The sequence below is a fragment of the Arachis hypogaea genome, chromosome 2, assembly GCF_003086295.3.
Source record: "Arachis hypogaea cultivar Tifrunner chromosome 2, arahy.Tifrunner.gnm2.J5K5, whole genome shotgun sequence".
In the NCBI taxonomy this organism is placed as follows: domain Eukaryota; kingdom Viridiplantae; phylum Streptophyta; class Magnoliopsida; order Fabales; family Fabaceae; genus Arachis; species Arachis hypogaea.
This window is the reverse complement of record NC_092037.1, coordinates 33,795,480-33,813,627: the sequence shown is the minus strand read 5'-3', so window position 1 is coordinate 33,813,627 and position 18,148 is coordinate 33,795,480.

Sequence of the window (18,148 nt, the reverse complement as noted above, 5' to 3'; positions counted from 1 at the left end):
GCCTCAAAAGAGACAGGATCCTGGGAAGTTTTCAATACCTTGTACCATAGGCACCATGACCTTCAAGAAGGCCTTGTGTGACTTAGGGTCAAGTGTAAACCTCATGCCTCTCTCTGTAATGGAGAAGTTAGGGATCTCTGAGGTACAAGCTGTAAAAATCTCACTAGAGATGGCAGACAACTCAAGAAAACAAGCCCATGGACTTGTAGAGGATATTCTGGTTAAAGTTGAAGACCATTACATCCCTACTGATTTCATAGTCCTAGAGACTGGGAAGTGCATGGATGAATCCATCATCCTTGGCAGACCCTTCCTAGCCACAGCAAGGGCTGTGATTGATGTTGATAGAGGAGAAATGATCATTCAAGTGAATGAAGAATCCTTGGTGTTTAAGGCCCAAGGATATCCCTCTGTCATCATGGAGAGGAAGCATGAAGAGCTTCTCTCAAAACAGAGCCAAACAGAGCCCCCACAGTCAAACTCTAAGTTTGGTGTTGGGAGGCCACAACCAAACTCTAAGTTTGGTGTTGAACCCCCACATTCAAACTCTAAGTTTGGTGTTGGGAGGTTCCAACATAGCTCTGAGAATTTCTGAGGCTCCATAAGAGTCCTCTGTCAAGCTAATGACATTAAAGAAGCGCTTGTTGGGAGGCAACCCAATGTTTTATAATTAACTATTTTCTTTTGTTATTTTATATTTTTTGTAGGTTGATGATCATAAGAAGTCACAAAATCAATGAAAAAAAAAAGCAAAAACAGAATGAAAAACAGGAAGAAAAACAGCACACCCTGGAGGACGCACCTACTGGCGTTTAAACGCCAGTGAGGCTAGCTGTTGGGCGTTTAACGCCCAGTCTGGCACCATTCTGGGCGTTTAACGCCAGAAAGGGGCACCAGACTGGCGTTAAACGCCAGAAAAGGGCAAGAAGCTGGCGTTAAACGCCAGAAATGGGCACCAGCCCGGCGTTTAACGCCAGAATTGGCACAAAACGAGATTTTGCTTGCCATTTGGCACAGGGATGACTTTTCCTTGACACCTCAGGATCTGTGGACCCCACAGGATCCCCACCTACCCCACCACTCTCTCTCTTCTTCACCCATTCACCAATCACCTCAACACCTCTTCCCCAAAACCCCTTCACCTATCAAATCCCATCTTTCTCTTCACCACTCACATCCATCCTTCATAAAACCTCACCTACCTCACCATTCAAATTCAAACCACTTTCCCACCCAAACCCACCCTCAAATGACCGAACCCTACCCTTCCCCCTCTCCTATATAAACCCTCCTTCACTCCTTCCTTTCCACACAACCTAAACACCATTTCTCCCCCCTTTGGCCGAACACAAAGCCATTCTCTTTCTCCTCATTTCTTCTTCTTCTCCTCTCTTCTTCCTTCTTTTGCTCGAGGACGAGCAAACATTTTAAGTTTGTTGTGGTAAAAGCATTGCTTTTTGTTTTTCCATAACCATTTATGGCATCCAAGGCCAGAGAAACCTCTAGAAAGAGGAAAGGGAAGGCAAAAGCTTCCACCTCCGAGTCATGGGAGATGGAGAGATTCATCTCAAGGGTGCATCAAGACCACTTCTATGAAGTTGTGGCCTTGAAGAAGGTGATCCCCGAGATCCCTTTTTCACTCAAAAAGGGTGAATATCCAGAAATCCAACATGAGATCCGAAGAAGAGGTTGGGAAGTTCTTACCAACCCCATTCAACAAGTCGGAATCTTGATGGTTCAAGAGTTCTATGCCAATGCATGGATCACCAAGAACCATGATCAAAGTGTGAACCCGGATCCAAAGAATTATCTTACTATGGTTCGGGGGAAATACTTGGATTTTAGTCCGGAAAGTGTAAGGTTGGCATTCAATTTGCCCATGATGCAAGGAGATGAACACCCTTACACTAGAAGGGTCAACTTTGATCAAAGGTTGGACCAAGTCCTCACAATCATATGTGAAGAGGGCGCCCAATGGAAGAGAGATTCAAGAGGGAAGCCGGTTCAATTGAGAAGGCATGACCTCAAACCCGTGGCTAGAGGATGGTTGAAGTTTATCCAACGCTCAATCATTCCCACTAGCAACCGGTCCGAAGTTACCATAGACCGGGCTATCATGATTCATAGCATCATGATTGGAGAAGGAATAGAAGTTCATGAGGTTATAGCTCAAGAGCTCTATAAGGTGGCGGACAAGTCCTCTACCTTGGCAAGGTTAGCCTTCCCTCATCTCATTTGTCACCTCTGTTATTCAGTTGGAGTTGACATAGAGGGAGACATCCCTATTGATGAGGATAAGCCCATCACTAAGAAGAGGATGGAGCACACAAGAGACCCCACTCATCATGAGATCCCTGAGATACCTCAAGGGATGCACTTTCCTCCACAAAACTATTGGGAGCAACTAAACACCTTCCTAGGAGAATTGAGTTCCAACATGGGACAACTAAGGGTGGAGCACCAAGAACACTCCATCATCCTCCATGAAATTAGAGAAGATCAAAGAATCATGAGAGAGGAGCAAAAAAGAGAAGGAAGAGACATTGAGGAGCTCAAGCACTCCATAGGGTCTTCAAGAGGAAGAAAGAGCCGCCATCACTAAGGTGGACCCGTTCCTTGATTTCCTTGTTCTTTATTCTTCTGTTTTTCGAATTTCATGCTTATGTTTATCTATGTTTGTGTCTTGTGATCATTAGTGTCTTAGTGTCTATGCCTTAAAGTTATGAATGTCCTATGAATCCATCACCTCTCTTAAATAAAAACGTGCTTAATTGAAAAAGAAAAAGAATTGCATGAATTTTGAATTTTATAACAGTTTAATTATTTTGATGTGGTGGCATTACTTTTGTCTTCTGAATGTATGCTTAAACAGTGCATATGTATCTTGAATTTGTGGTTCATGAATGTTGGCTCTTGAAAGAATGATGAAAAAGGAGACATGTTACTGAGGATCTGAAAAATCATAAAAATGATTCTTGAAGCAAGAAAAAGCAATAAAAAAAATCGAAAAAAAATAGAGAAAAGGGGAGAAAAAGAAAGAAAAAGAAATAAAGTTGTGATCCAAGGCAAAAAGAGTGTGCTTAAGAACCCTGGACACCTCTAATTGGGGACTCTAGCAAAGCTGAGTCACAATCTGAAAAGGTTCACCCAATTATGTGCCTGTGGCATGTATGTATCCGGTGGTAATACTGGAAGACAGAGTGCTTTGGGCCACAGCCAAGACTCAATAAGTAGCTTTGTTCAAGAATCATCATACTCTACTAGGAGAATCAATAACACTATCTGGATTCTAAGTTCCTAAAGAAGCCAATCATTCTGAATTTCAAAGGATAGAGTGAGATGCCAAAACTATTCAGAGGCAAAAAGCTAAAAGCCCCGCTCATCTAATTAATACTGATCTTCATAGATGTTTTTGGAATTCATTGCATATTCTCTTCTTTTTATCTTATTTGATTTTCAGTTGCTTGAGGACAAGCAACAATTTAAGTTTGGTGTTGTGATGAGCGGATAATTTGTATGCTTTTTGGCATTGTTTTTAGTATGTTTTTAGTATGATCTAGTTAGTTTTTAGTATATTTTTATTAGTTTTTAGTTAAAATTCACTTTTCTGGACTTTACTATGAGTTTGTGTGTTTTTCTGTGATTTCAGGTATTTTCTGGCTGAAATTGAGGGACCTGAGCAAAAATCTGATTCAGAGACTGAAAAGGACTGCAGATGCTGTTGGATTCTGACCTCCCTGCACTCGAAGCGGATTTTCTGGAGCTACAGAAGCCCAATTGGCACGCTCTTAACGGCGTTGGAAAGTAGACATCCTGGGCTTTCCGGCAATATATGATAGTTCATACTTTGCCCAAGATTTGATGGCCCAAACCGGCATTCAAAGTCACCCTCAGAAATCCCAGCGTTAAACGCTGGAACTGGCACCAAAATGGGAGTTAAACGCCCAAACTGGCATAAAAGTTGGCGTTTAACTCCAAGAGAAGTCTCTGCACGAAAATGCTTCATTGCTCAGCCCAAGCACACACCAAGTGGGCCCGGAAGTGGATTTTTATGTCATTTACTCATTTCTGTAAACCTTAGGCTACTAGTTTTCTATAAGTAGGACCTTTTACTATTGTATTGAGACATCGAGGGGTAGCTATCTTCATTGTTATGCTATCTTAGATCATTGGGAGGCTGGCCTCATGGCCATGCCTAGACCTTGTTCTTATGTATTTTCAACGGTGGAGTTTCTACACACCATAGATTAAGGTGTGGAGCTCTGCTGTACCTCGAGTATTAATGCAATTACTATTGTTCTTCCATTCAATTCCACTTGTTCTTGTTCTAAGATATCACTTGTTCTTCAACTTGATGAATGTGATGATCCGTGACACTCATCATCATTCTCACCCATGAACGTGTGACTGACAACCACCTCCGTTCTACCTTCGATTGGGTGAATATCTCTTGGATTCCTGATTGCACGATGCATGGTTGATCGCCTGACAACCGAGTGCTCGCCTGACAACCGAGCCAACCATTCCGTGAGATCAGAGTCTTCGTGGTATAGGCTAGAACTGATGGCGGCATTCAAGAGAATCCGGAAGGTCTAACCTTGTCTGTGGTATTCTGAGTAGGATTCAATGATTGAATGACTGTAACGTTTCAAACTCCTAGCAGGCGGGGCGTTAGTGACAGACGCAAAAGAATCACTGGATTCTATTCCGGCCTGACCGAGAACCGACAGATGATTAGCCATGCTGTGACATAGCATAGGAACATTTTCACTGAGAGGATGGGAGGTAGCCACTAACAATGGTGAAACCCTTGCATAAGCTTGCCATGGAAAGGAGTAAGAAGGATTGGATGAAGACAGTAGGAAAGCAGAGAGACGGAAGGGAAGGCATCTTCATGCGCTTATCTGAAGTTCCTACCAATGAATTACATAAGTACCTCTATCTTTATCTTTATGTTTTTATGCGTTCATCACCATATCCATTTGAGTTTGCCTGACTAAGATTTACAAGATGACCATAGCTTGCTTCATACTAACAATCTCCGTGGGATCGACCCTTACTCGCGTAAGGTTTATTACTTGGACGACCCAGTGCACTTGCTGGTTAGTTGTGCGAAGTTGTGTTAATGCCATGATATTGAACACCAAGTTTTTGGGGTTCATGACCGGGGATTATGAGAGTTGTGAAAAGTATTGTTCACAATTTCGCGCACCAGTGGATAAGGATTATATGGTGGCGAATGGTGAAAAAGAGCTTGTGAGTATGGTAGATTGAGGTTGTGTTGAAAGGATGGTCTCTGAGCACAGGGTGGGTCTTGTTGGTAGCTACAAGGCGGTCCACCATATCTATCAGCTTGGTATGCATTGTAGAATGGTCTCTGTCCATGATATCTAGGAGGGTGTTGTTGCCTAAAGGGGTGATCAGATCCTTGTGGCTCCATCCATCTTTGATTGCTTAGACCTTGATGCATAATCCTGTTATAGCTTCCATTCCTTGCAACAAAATTAGAACCAAACTCAAAGCAAGAGGGGTGAGAATTTATAGTAGCTATCAGAAATAAGAGGGAAGAGAGAAAACAAATAAACAAGTAAAAGAAAAATATTTTTTTTTGAAAAATATTTACAATAACCAATAATAAGGCACACGTTTGCAATTCCCCGGCAACGGCGCCATTTTGACGTTAGGATTTTTGCTAGTAAGAAATTTTATAAAAATATAGTCGTGTTGTGAGTATAGATTCTAAACCAACAGAAAATCCCTTCGTACAAACGTTTTGGTTGTCACAAGTAACAAACCCCTAAATAAATTGATAACCGAAGTATTTAAACATCAGGTCGTCTTCTCAAGGAATTGCAGGGAGATGTGTTCTTATTATTGGTTATGAGTTTTGTAAATTGGGGTTTTGAAAGTGAGGAACAAGTAAATTAAATGACAAATAAAATAAATAATTAACTATAAAATAAACTCTTGGCAAGATATGAAAATTCGGAAGTCCTATCCCAGTTACTCCTATGAGAATGGAAGTTAATCCCACTTAGTTAACCTTTGCGTAATCAAGGGAAAGTCAAGTGGACCAATTGGTTATATTTCCCAAGTCCTAGCCAACTCCTAAGGAAAGACTAGAGTTAGTGGAATTCCAATTAATCATCCGACATAACAATCAATCATGAATAGTTGATAACTCAAGAGCTTCCAGTTAATCAATTAAAGCCAAAAGGGAATAAAATCTACTTGAATGAAAATAATTTGGATAAAGTCCAAGCGTCAATAACATGAATTAGAGAAAATAATCATAAGTCTGAAATACTTCAAATTATATTAATTAAGAAAATCCCAACATGAATGGCTCATAAGTCAAATAGGCAACATATGTAATACAAGCATTAAATTATCTGAGAGTAAAAGAGAAAATAAATAAAAACAGGAACATTGAACCTGATATGAAGATGAAATAATCGTGAAGTGAAAAGAAATCCTAATCCTAAAATAAATTATAATCCTAATCCTAATCCTAAGAGAGAGGAGAGAGCCTCTCTCTCTCTAAAAACTACATCTAAAACTAAAAATTATGAGTTATCAAAGCTTAATTATGAATGGATGCATTCTCCCACTTTATAGCCTCTAATCTGTGTTCTCTTGGCTGAAAACTGGGTCAGAAACAGCCAAAAAATCGCTGATTGTGAAATCTGGTCCGTACAGGTCGCGGCAAAGTGATGCAGAGGCGTCATCCACGCGTTTGCGTGGAATGAGATTCGCAGATGCAACGCATCCGCGTGGAACGCGCGTTCGTGTCGCTTATCTGTATGGCCACTATGGCGAATTATATATCAAATCAAAGCCCCGGACGTTAGCTTTCCAACGCAAGTGGAACCGCATCATTTGGACCTCTGTAGCTCAAGTTATGATGGTTTTAGTGCGAGAGGGTCAGGCTGACAGCTTTGCAGTTCCTTCAACTTCTTGTATTCCTTCCAGTGTTGCATGCTTCCTTTCCATCCTCCAAGCCATTCCTGCCCTGCAATCTCTGAAAACACTTAACACACATATCAAGGAATCTAATGGTAATAAGAGAGGATTGAAGTTAGTAATTTAAAAGTCAAAGAAGCATGTTTTCAATACCACAAAATCAGGAAGGAAAACGTAAAACATGCGAATAGTATGAATAAGTGGGTGAAGAGTTGATAAAAACCACTCAATTGAGCACAAGATGAACCATGAAATAGTGGTTTATCAAGTTGCTTATGCATAATCTTGTTTTGAGCCAAGATTGTATCAACTCCTTCAAGCTCAAATATGGCTCTCTTTGGAGCTACTTGTGTTTCAGAGGAGTAGAAATACTCATTGTTGGCCACTGATGAGCGGATAATTTATACGCTTTTTGGCATTGTTTTTAGTATGTTTTTAGTATGTTTTAGTTAGTTTTTGTTATATTTTTATTAGTTTTTAGTTAAAATTTACTTTTCTGGACTTTACTATGAGTTTGTGTGTTTTTCTGTGATTTCAGGTATTTTCTGGCTGAAATTGAGGGACCTGAGCAAAAATCTGATTCAGAGGCTGAAAAGGACTGTAGATGCTGTTGGATTCTGACCTCCCTGCACTCAAAGTGGATTTTCTGGAGCTACAGAAGCCCAATTGGCGCGCTCTCAATTGCGTTGGAAAGTAGACATTCTGGGCTTTCCAGCAATGTATAATATTCCATACTTTGTCTGAGTTTTGATGGCTCAAACATGCGTTCCAAGTCAGCTCAAGAATTTTGGCGTAAAACGCCAGAAATGGCACAAGAATGGGAGTTAAACGCCCAAACTGGCACAAAAGCTGGCGTTTAACTCCAAGAAAAGTCTCTACACGAAAATGCTTCAATGCTCAGCCCAAGCACACACCAAGTGGGCCCGGAAGTGGATTTTTATGTCATTTACTCATATTTGTAAACCCTATGCTACTAGTTCTCTATAAGTAGGACCTTTTGCTATTGTATTTTCATCTTTAGATCTTGGAGTCTTTTGATCACTTGAATCTTTTGATCATGTTTTTATGATTGAACCCTCTTTGGGAGGCTGGCCATTCGGCCATTCCTAGACCTTGTTCTTATGTATTTTCAACGGTGGAGTTTCTACACACCATAGATTAAGGTGTGGAGCTCTGCTGTACCTCGAGTATTAATGCAATTACTATTGTTCTTCTATTCAATTCATCTTATTCTTGTTCTAAGATATTCATTTGCACCCAAGAACATGATGAATGTGATGATTATGTGACACTCATCATCATTCTCACTTATGAACGAGTGCCTGACAACCACTTCTGTTCTACAAGCAAACAAGGCTTAAATGTTTATCTCTTGGATCCCTTGATCGGAATCTTCGTGGTATAAGCTAGAATTGATGGCGGCATTCAAGAGAATCCGGAGGGTCTAAACCTTGTCTGTGGTATTTTGAGTAGGATTCAATGATTGAATGACTGTGACGAGCTTCAAACTCCTGAAGGCTGGGCATTAGTGATAGACGCAAAAGAATCAATGGATTCTATTCCAACCTGATTGAGAACCGACAGATGATTATCCGTGCCGTGACAGGGTGCGTTGAACATTTTCACTGAGAGGACGGGATTGTAGCCACTGACAACGGTGATGCCCAACATACAGCTTGCCATGGAAGGGAGTAAGAAGGATTGGATGAAGACAGTAGGAAAGCAGAGAGACGGAAGGGACAAAGCATCTCCATACGCTTATCTGAAGTTCTCACCAATGAATTACATAAGTATCTCTATCTTTATTTTATGCTTTATTCATATCATCCATAACCATTTGAATCTGCCTGACTAAGATTTACAAGGTGACCATAGCTTGCTTCATACCAACAATCTCTGTTGGATTGACCCTTACTCGCGTAAGGTTTATTACTTGGACGACCCAGTACCCTTGCTGGTTAGTTGTGCGAAGTTGTGATAAAGAGTTGAGATTGCAATTGAGCGTACCATGTTGATGGCGCCATTGATGATCACAATTTCGTGCACCAAGTTTTTGGCGCCGCTGCCGGGGATTGTTGAGTTTGGACAACTGACGGTTCATCTTGTTGCTTAGATTAGGTATTTTTCTTCAGAGTTCTTAAGAATGAATTCTAGTATTTCAAGGTGATGTTCTTATCATCACCAAAGCTGATTGATTTTCATCAATTTAGCTCTTGAATGCAATGTCCTGCTGAAGCTTGGTTAGCCATGTCTAATTCCTTTAGACTGAAGCTTTAGACTAACATTGCATGATTCCTGGAATTCTTATTAAGAATTTTGATATCTTTATTTTCTTTTCCACTTAATTTTCGAAAAATCCAAAAAAAAATTACAAAATCATAAAAACCAAAAATATTTCTTGTTTGAGTCTAGTGTCTCATTTTAAGTTTGGTGTCAATTGCATGTTTCTGTTCTTCTTGCATTTATCATGTGTCTTCATTGATCTTCAAGTTGTTCTTGATGATTTACTTGCTCTGATCTTTAAATTCTCTTGTTTTGTGTTGTTTCTCATATGCATTCTCAATTTGTTAGTGTCAATAGTATACAAACTTCTAAGTTTGGTGTCTTGCATGCATTGTTTATTTGATTTTATTTGCATTTTGATTTTTCCTCATCATTAAAAATCCAAAAAATTTTTAATTTGTGTCTTTTCAAGTCAATAATACAGAGAATTGAAGATTCAGAACATTCAGCAGAGGAATTACACAGAAAAAGCTGGGCGTTCAAAATGCCCAGTGAAGAAGGAAAACTGGCGTTTAAACGCCCGGCCAGGGTACTTGGCTGGGTGTTTAACGCCCAAAAGGGTAGCATTTTGGGTATTAAACGCCAGAATGTATACCATTCTGGGCATTTAACGCCAGGATGGCACAAGAGGGAAGATTTTGTTTTCAATTCAAATTTTTTTCAAGATTTCATAATTTTTCAAAATCAAATCTTTTTCAAATCATATCTTTTCAATCATATCTTTTCAAAATCAATTTCTTTCCATTTTCAAAAATACTTGCTAACAATTAATGATTTGATTCAACATTTCAAGTATGTTGCCTTTTCTGTTGAGAAAGGTTTAATGTTTGAATCATATCTTTTCTTGTTAGCCAAGTCAGTGATTTTAGAAATCAAATATTTTTAAATTGTTTCTCAATCATATCTTTTTAAACTATATATTTTCAATCATATCTTTTTAATCACATCTTTTTCAAAATAAGTTTTCAATCATATCTTTTTGATTTCTAATTTCAAAATCTTTTTCAAAAATCACTTTATTTCTTTCCCACTCTTAGTTTTCGAAAATCATCAATCAATTTTCAAAATTCTTTTTCAAAATCTTTTAACTTATTTTCGAAAATTCTTCCCTTCTTCTCACATCCTAATTCTTCTACCTCCTCCTTCTATTCCTCTGACACCTCAAGGAATATCTATACTGTGACATAGAGGATTCCATATTTTCTTGTTCTCTTCTTTTTCATATGAGCAGGAGCAAAGACAAAAGCATTCTTGTTGAGGCTGACCCTGAACCTAAAAGAACCTTGAAGCGAAAGCTAAGAGAAGCTAAGGCACAACTCTCTGTAGAGGACCTAGCAGAATTCTTCAAAGAAGAAGACATGGCAGCCGAAAACAACAACAATGCCAACAATGCAAGGAAGGTGCTGGGTGACTTTACTGCACCTACTCCCGACTTCTATGGGAGAAGCATCTCTATCCCTGCCATTGGAGCAAACAACTTTGAGCTTAAGCCTCAATTAGTTTCTCTAATGCAACAGAATTGCAAGTTCCATGGACTTCCATTTGAAGATCCTCATCAGTTTTTAGCTGAATTCTTGCAAATCTGTGACACTGTCAAGACCAATGGGGTTGACCCTGAGGTCTACATACTTATGCTATTCCCTTTTGCTGTAAGAGACAAAGCTAGGATATGGTTGGACACACAACCTAAAGAAAGCCTGAACTTTTGGGAAAAGCTAGTCAATGCCTTCTTGTCAAAGTTCTTTCCACCTCAAAAATTGAGTAAGCTTAGAGTGGAAGTCCAAACCTTCAGACAGAAGGAAGGTGAATCCCTCTACGAAGCTTGGGAAAGATACAAACAATTGATCAGAAAGTGTCCTTCTGACATGCTTTTTGAATAGAGCATCATAGGTATCTTCTATGATGGTCTGTCTGAACTGTCCAAGATGTCATTGGATAGCTCTGCTGGAGGATCTCTTCATCTGAAGAAGACGCCTACAGAAGCTCAAGAACTCATTGAAATGGTTGCAAATAACCAATTCATGTACACTTCTGAAAGGAATCATGTGAACAATGGGACGAATCAGAAGAAAGGAGTTCTTGAGATTGATACTCTGAATGCCATATTGGCTCAGAAAAAAATATTGACTCAGCAAGTCAATATGATTTCTCAAAGTCTGTCTGGAATGCAAGCTGCACCAGGTAGTACTAAGGATGCTTCATCTGAAGAAGAAGCTTATGATCCTAAGAACCCTTCAATGGAAGAGGTGAATTACATGGGAGAACCCTATGGAAACACCTATAATCCTTCATGAAGAAATCATCCAAATCTCTCATGGAAGGATCAACAGAGACCTCAACAAGGTTTCAACAACAATAATGGTGGAAGAAACAGGTTTAGCAATGGCAAGCTTTTTCCATCATCTTCTTAGCAATAGACAGAGAATTCTAAGCAGAGCCACTCTGACTTAGCAACCATGGTCTCTGATCTAATCAAAACCACTCAAAGTTTCATGACTGAAACAAGGTCCTCTATTAGAAACTTGGAGGCACAAGTGGGTCAGCTGAGTAAGAAAGTTACTGAACTCCCTCCTAGTACTCTTCCAAGCAATATAGAAGAGAATCCAAAAGGAGAGTGTAAGGCCATAAACATGGCCAAATTTGGAGAGGAGAAAGAGGCAGTGAGTGCCACTGAGGAAGACCTCAATGGACGTCCACTGGCCACCAATGAGTTTCCTAATGAGGAACCATGGGAATCTGAGGCTCACACTAAGACCATAGAGATTCCATTGGATTTACTTCTGCCATTCATGAGCTCTGATGAGTATTCTTCCTCTGAAGAGGATGAAGATGTCACTGAAGAGCAAGTTGCTAAATACCTTAGAGCAATCATGAAGCTAAATGACAAGTTATTTGGTAATGAGACTTGAGAAGATGAACCCCATTTGCTCACTAAAGAGCTGGATGACTTGTCTAGGTAGAAATTACCTCAAAAGAGACAAGACCCTGGAAAGTTCTCAATACCTTGTACAATAGGCTCCATGACCTTCAAGAAGGCTCTGTGTGACCTAGGGTCAAGCATAAACCTCATGCCTCTCTCTGTAATGGAGAAGCTAGGGATCTTTGAGGTACAAGCTGCAAGAATCTCACTAGAGATGGCAGACAATTCAAGAAAACAAGCTTATGGACTTGTAGAGGATGTTCTGGTAAAAGTTGAAGACCATTACATCCCTGCTGATTTCATAGTCCTAGAGACTGGGAAGTGCATGGATGAATCCATCATCCTTGGCAGACCCTTCCTAGCCACAGCAAAGGCTGTGATTGATGTTGACAGAGGAGAATTGATCATTCAAGTGAATGAAGAATCCTTTGTGTTTAAGGCTCAAGGATATCCCTCTACAACCATGGAGAGGAAGCATGAAGAGCTTCTCTCAAAACAGAGTCAAACAGAGCCCCCACAGTCAAACTCAAAGTTTGGTGTTGGGAGGCCACAACCAAACTCTAAGTTTGGTGTTGAACCCCTACATTCAAACTCTAAGTTTGGTGTTGGGAGGTTCCAACATTGCTCTGAATATCTGTGAGGCTCCATGAGAGCCCACTGTCAAGCTACTGACATTAAAGAAGCGCTTGTGGGGAGGCAACCCAATTTTATTATATTATCTATTTTCCCTTTATTATTTTATGTTTTCTATAGGTTGATGATCATGGGAAGTCAAAAAATTAATTGAAAAAGCAAAACAGAATGAAAAACAGAAAAAAAAATAGCACACCCTGGAGAAGAATCTTGCTGGCGTTTAAACGCCAGTAAGGGTAGCAAATGGGCGTTTAACGCCCAGTCTAGCACCATTCTGGGCGTTTAACGCCAGAAAGGGGCACCAGACTGGCATTAAATGCCAGGAAAGGGCAAGAAGTTGGCGTTAAACGCCAGAAATGGGCACCAGCCCGGCGTTTAATGCCAGAATTGGCATAAGGGAGCATTTTTGCTCGCCACTTGGTGCAGGGATGAATTTTCCTTGACACCTCAGGATCTGTGGACCCCACAGGATCCCCACCTACCCCACCACTCTCTTTCTTCTTCACCCATTCACCAATCACCTCAATACCTCTCCCCCCAAAACCCCTCACCTATCAAATCCCACTATACTCTTCACCACTCACATCCATCCTTCATAAAACCCCACCTACCTCACCATTCAAATTCAAAACACTTTCCCTCCTAAACCCACCCATTATGGCCGAACCATACACCCCCTCTCCACTCCTATATAAACCCATATTCACTCCTTCATTTTCACACAACCTAAACACTACTTCTCCCCTTGGCCGAACCACAAAGCCTTCTCCATCTCCTCTATTTCTTCTTTTTCTACTCTCTTCTTTCTTCTTTTGCTCGAGGATGAGCAAACCTTCTAAGTTTGGTGTGGTAAAAGCATTGCTTTTTATTTTTCCATAACCATTTATGGCATCTAAGGCCAGAGAAACCACTAGAAAGAGGAAAGGGAAGGCAAAAGCTTCCACCTCTGAGTCATGGGAGATGGAGAGATTCATCTCAAGGGTGCATCAAGACCACTTCTATGAAGTTGTGGCCATGAAGAAGGTGATCCCCGAGGTCCCTTTCAAACTCAAAAAGGGTCAACTTTGATCAAAGATTGGACCAAGTCCTCATAGACATTTGTGAAGAGGGCGCTCAATGGAAGAGAGATTCAAGAGGGAAGCCGGTTCAACTAAGAAGGCATGACCTCAAGCCCATCACCAAGAAAAGGGTAGAGCAAATAAGAGAACCTCATCAAGAGCATGAGGAAATTCCTCATGATGAAATCCCTGAGATGCCTCAAGGGATGCACTTTCCTCCACAAAACTATTGGGAGCAAATCAACAACTCCCTAGGAGAATTGAGTTCCAACATGGGACAACTAAGGGTGGAGCATCAAGAACATTCCATCCTCCTCCATGAAATTAAAGAAGATCAAAGAATCATGAGAGAGGAGCAACAAAGGCAACGAAGAGACATTGAGGAGCTCAAGCACTCCATAAGATCTTCAAGAGGAAGAACAAGCCGCCATCACTAAGGTGGACCCGTTCTTTAACTTCCTTGTTCCTTATTTTCCTATTTTTCAGAAAATTATGCTTATGTTTATCTATGTTTGTGTCTTATGATCATTAGTGTCTTAGTATCTATGCCTTAAAGTTATGAATGTCCTATGAATCCATCACCTTTCTTAAATGAAAAATGTTCTTAATTGAAAAAGAGAAGAATTGCATGAATTCTGAATTTTATAACAGATTAATTATTTTGATGTGGTGGCAATACTTTTGACTTCTGAATGTATGCTTGAACAGTGCATATGTCTTTTGAATTTGTTATTCATGAATGTTGGCTCTTGAAAGAATGATGAAAAAGGAGACATGTTACTGAGAATCTGAAAAATCATACAAATGATTCTTGAAGCAAGAAAAAGCAGTAAAAAAAATGAAAAAAAAAAGAGAGGAGAGAAAAAGAATTAATAAAGTTGTGATCCAAGGCAAAAAGAGTGTGCTTAAGAACCCTAGACACCTCTAATTGGGGACTCTAGCAAAGCTGAGTCACAATCTGAAAAGGTTCACCCAGTTATGTGTCTGTGGCATGTATATATCCGGTGGTAATACTGGAAGACAGAGTGCTTTAGACCACAGCCAAGACTCATAAAATAGCTATGTTCAAGAATCATCATACTTAACTAGGAGAATCAATAACACTATCTGGATTCTGAGTTCCTAGAGAAGCCAATCATTCTGAATTTCAAAGGATAAAGTGAGATGCCAAAACTGTTCAGAGGCAAAAAGCTAAAAGCCCCGCTCATCTAATTAATACTGATATTCATAGATGTTTTTGGAATTCATTGCATATTCTCTTCTTTTTATCTTATTTGATCTTCAGTTGCTTGAGGACAAGCAACAATTTAAGTTTGGTGTTGTGATGAGCGGATAATTTATACGCTTTTTGGCATTGTTTTTAGTATGTTTTTAGTATGTTTAGTTAGTTTTTATTATATTTTTATTGGTTTTTAGTTAAAATTCACCTTTCTGGACTTTACTATGAGTTTGTGTGTTTTTCTATGATTTCAGGTATTTTCTAGCTGAAATTGAGGGACCTGAGCAAAAATCTGATTCAGAGGCTGAAAAGGACTGCAGATGCTGTTGGATTCTGACCTCCCTGCACTCGAAGTGGATTTTCTAGAGCTACAGAAGCCCAATTGGCGCGCTCTCAATTGCGTTAAAAAGTAGACATCCTGGAGTTTCCAGAAATGTATAATAGTTCATACTTTGCCCGAGCTTTGATGGCCCAAACAGGCGTTCCAAGTCAGCTCAAGAATTTTGGCGTAAAACGCCGGAACTGGCACAAGAATGGGAGTTAAACGCCCAAACTGGCACAAAAGCTGGCGTTTAACTCCAAGAAAAGTCTCTACACGAAAATGCTTCAATGCTCAGCCCAAGCACACACCAAGTGGGCCCGGAAGTGGATTTTTATATCATTTACTCATATTTGTAAACCTAGGCTACTAGTTCTCTATAAGTAGGACCTTTTGCTATTGTATTTCCATCTTTAGATCTTGGAGTCTTTTGATCACTTGAATCTTTTGATCATGTTTTTATGATTGAACCCTCTTTGAGAGGCTGGCCATTCGGCCATGCCTAGACACTGTTCTTATGTATTTTCAACGGTGGAGTTTCTACACACCATAGATTAAGGTGTGGAGCTCTGCTGTACCTCGAGTATTAATGCAATTACTGTTGTTCTTCTATTCAATTCAGGTTATTCTTGTTCTAAGATATTCATTTGCACCCAAGAACATGATGAATGTGATGATTATGTGACACTCATCATCATTCTTACTTATGAACGAGTGCCTGACAACCACTTCTGTTCTACAAGCAAACAAGGCTTGAATGTTTATCTCTTGGATCCCTTGATCGGAATCTTCGTGGTATAAGCTAGAATTGATGGCGGCATTCAAGAGAATCCGGAAGGTCTAAACCTTGTCTGTGGTATTCTGAGTAGGATTCAATGATTGAATGACTGTGACGAGCTTCAAACTCCTGAAGGCTGGGCGTTAGTGACAGACGCAAAAGAATCAATGGATTCTATTCCAACCTGGTTGAGAACTGACAGATGATTAGCCGTGCCGTGACAGGGTGCGTTGAACATTTTCACTGAGAGGACGGGATTGTAGCCACTGACAACGGTGATGCCTAACATACAGCTTGCCATGGAAGGGAGTAAGAAGGATTGGATGAAGACAGTGGGAAAGCAGAGAGACGGAAGGGACAAAGCATCTCCATACGCTTATCTGAAGTTCTCATCAATGAATTACATAAGTATCTCTATCTTTATTTTATGCTTTATTCATATATCATCCATAACCATTTGAATCTGCCTGACTAAGATTTACAAGGTGACCATAGCTTGCTTCATACCAACAATCTCCGTGGGATCGACCCTTACTCGCGTAAGGTTTATTACTTGGACGACCCAGTACACTTGCTGGTTAGTTGTGCGAAGTTGTGATAAAGAGTTGAGATTGCAATTGAGCGTACCATGTTGATGGCGCCATTGATGATCACAATTTCGTGCACCAGCCACCATGTCTATAAGATCATGTGCCTCTTGAGCAAATTTCATCATTTGCAAGGATCCTCCTAAAGAATAATCCAAGGCTTTCCTTGAACTCATGGCCAAACCTTCATAAAAATTCTGCAGCTCCACCCATTCACTGAACATTCCGTCTGGACACCTTCTGATCAAAGCTTTATACCTCTCCCAGGCTTCATACAATGATTCTCCTTCTAACTTCCTGAAGGTTTGCATATCAGTTTTCAGCTTAATGACTCTTTGAGGTGGGTAGAATTTGGCTAAAAATTTGCTTACTAGATTATCCCAGTTGGTGATGCTTTCTTTAGGGAAGGTTTCTAACCAATGTGTGGCTTTGTCTCTCAATGAGAATGGGAATAACAAAAGATTATATATGTCAGGGTGGACTCCATTTGTTTTGACAGTGTCACAAATTCTTAAAAACACAGAGAGGTGTTGGTTTGGATCTTTAGCAGCACTTCCTCCATATTGACAATTATTTTGGACTAGAGTGATCAATTGCGGCTTGAGTTCAAAGTTATTAGCATGGACATTGGGGTTTAAGATACTGCTCTCACAATTCCTTGGGTTGGGGATAGTGTGAGAGGCTAAAACTCTTCTTTGAGGTTGACCATTGTTGTTAGCCACATCCTCAGGTGGATTAGGGAGATTACCCTCCATCTCTTGATCTTCTTCTTCTGATTCTTCTCCAATAGCTCCCTTCCCTCTTGCTTCTCTTCTCAATATCAAAAATATTCTCTCTGGCTCGGAATCAAAGAAGGTGGATTCACCTTTTCTACCACCTGGCATACAAACACACAACAAACCAAAAACACAAGAGCAGGGCACTCTGTTACTAGAGTGAGATTATGGTTAGTAGAAACAAAATCACAAACAGTTAGTGTGCTTGGTAAAAACAAAGAAAAATGCTTAATCTAGATTATCACCTTACTTAATCATTGTTAATCTATATCAATCCCCAGCAACGGCGCCAAAAACTTGATGGCAAAAAATTTATTTCCGCATAAACTAACTGGCAAGTGTACCGAATCGCATCAAGTAGTAAAACTCATGTGAGTGAGGTTGATCCCACAGGGATTGATGGATCAAGCAACTTTAGTGAGGTGACTAGTTTAGTCAAGCTAATAATGGTGAATTGAGTGAAATTGATTAACAGAATATGATTGCAAGGAATTTAAAGTGCTAAAAGTAAATGGCAGAAGATTAAATGAAGCTCAAAGCAATAAAAATGAGGATTAACAGAGAACAAGATTCATTAGGGATTGGAGATATCATAATCCACAATGAATCAAA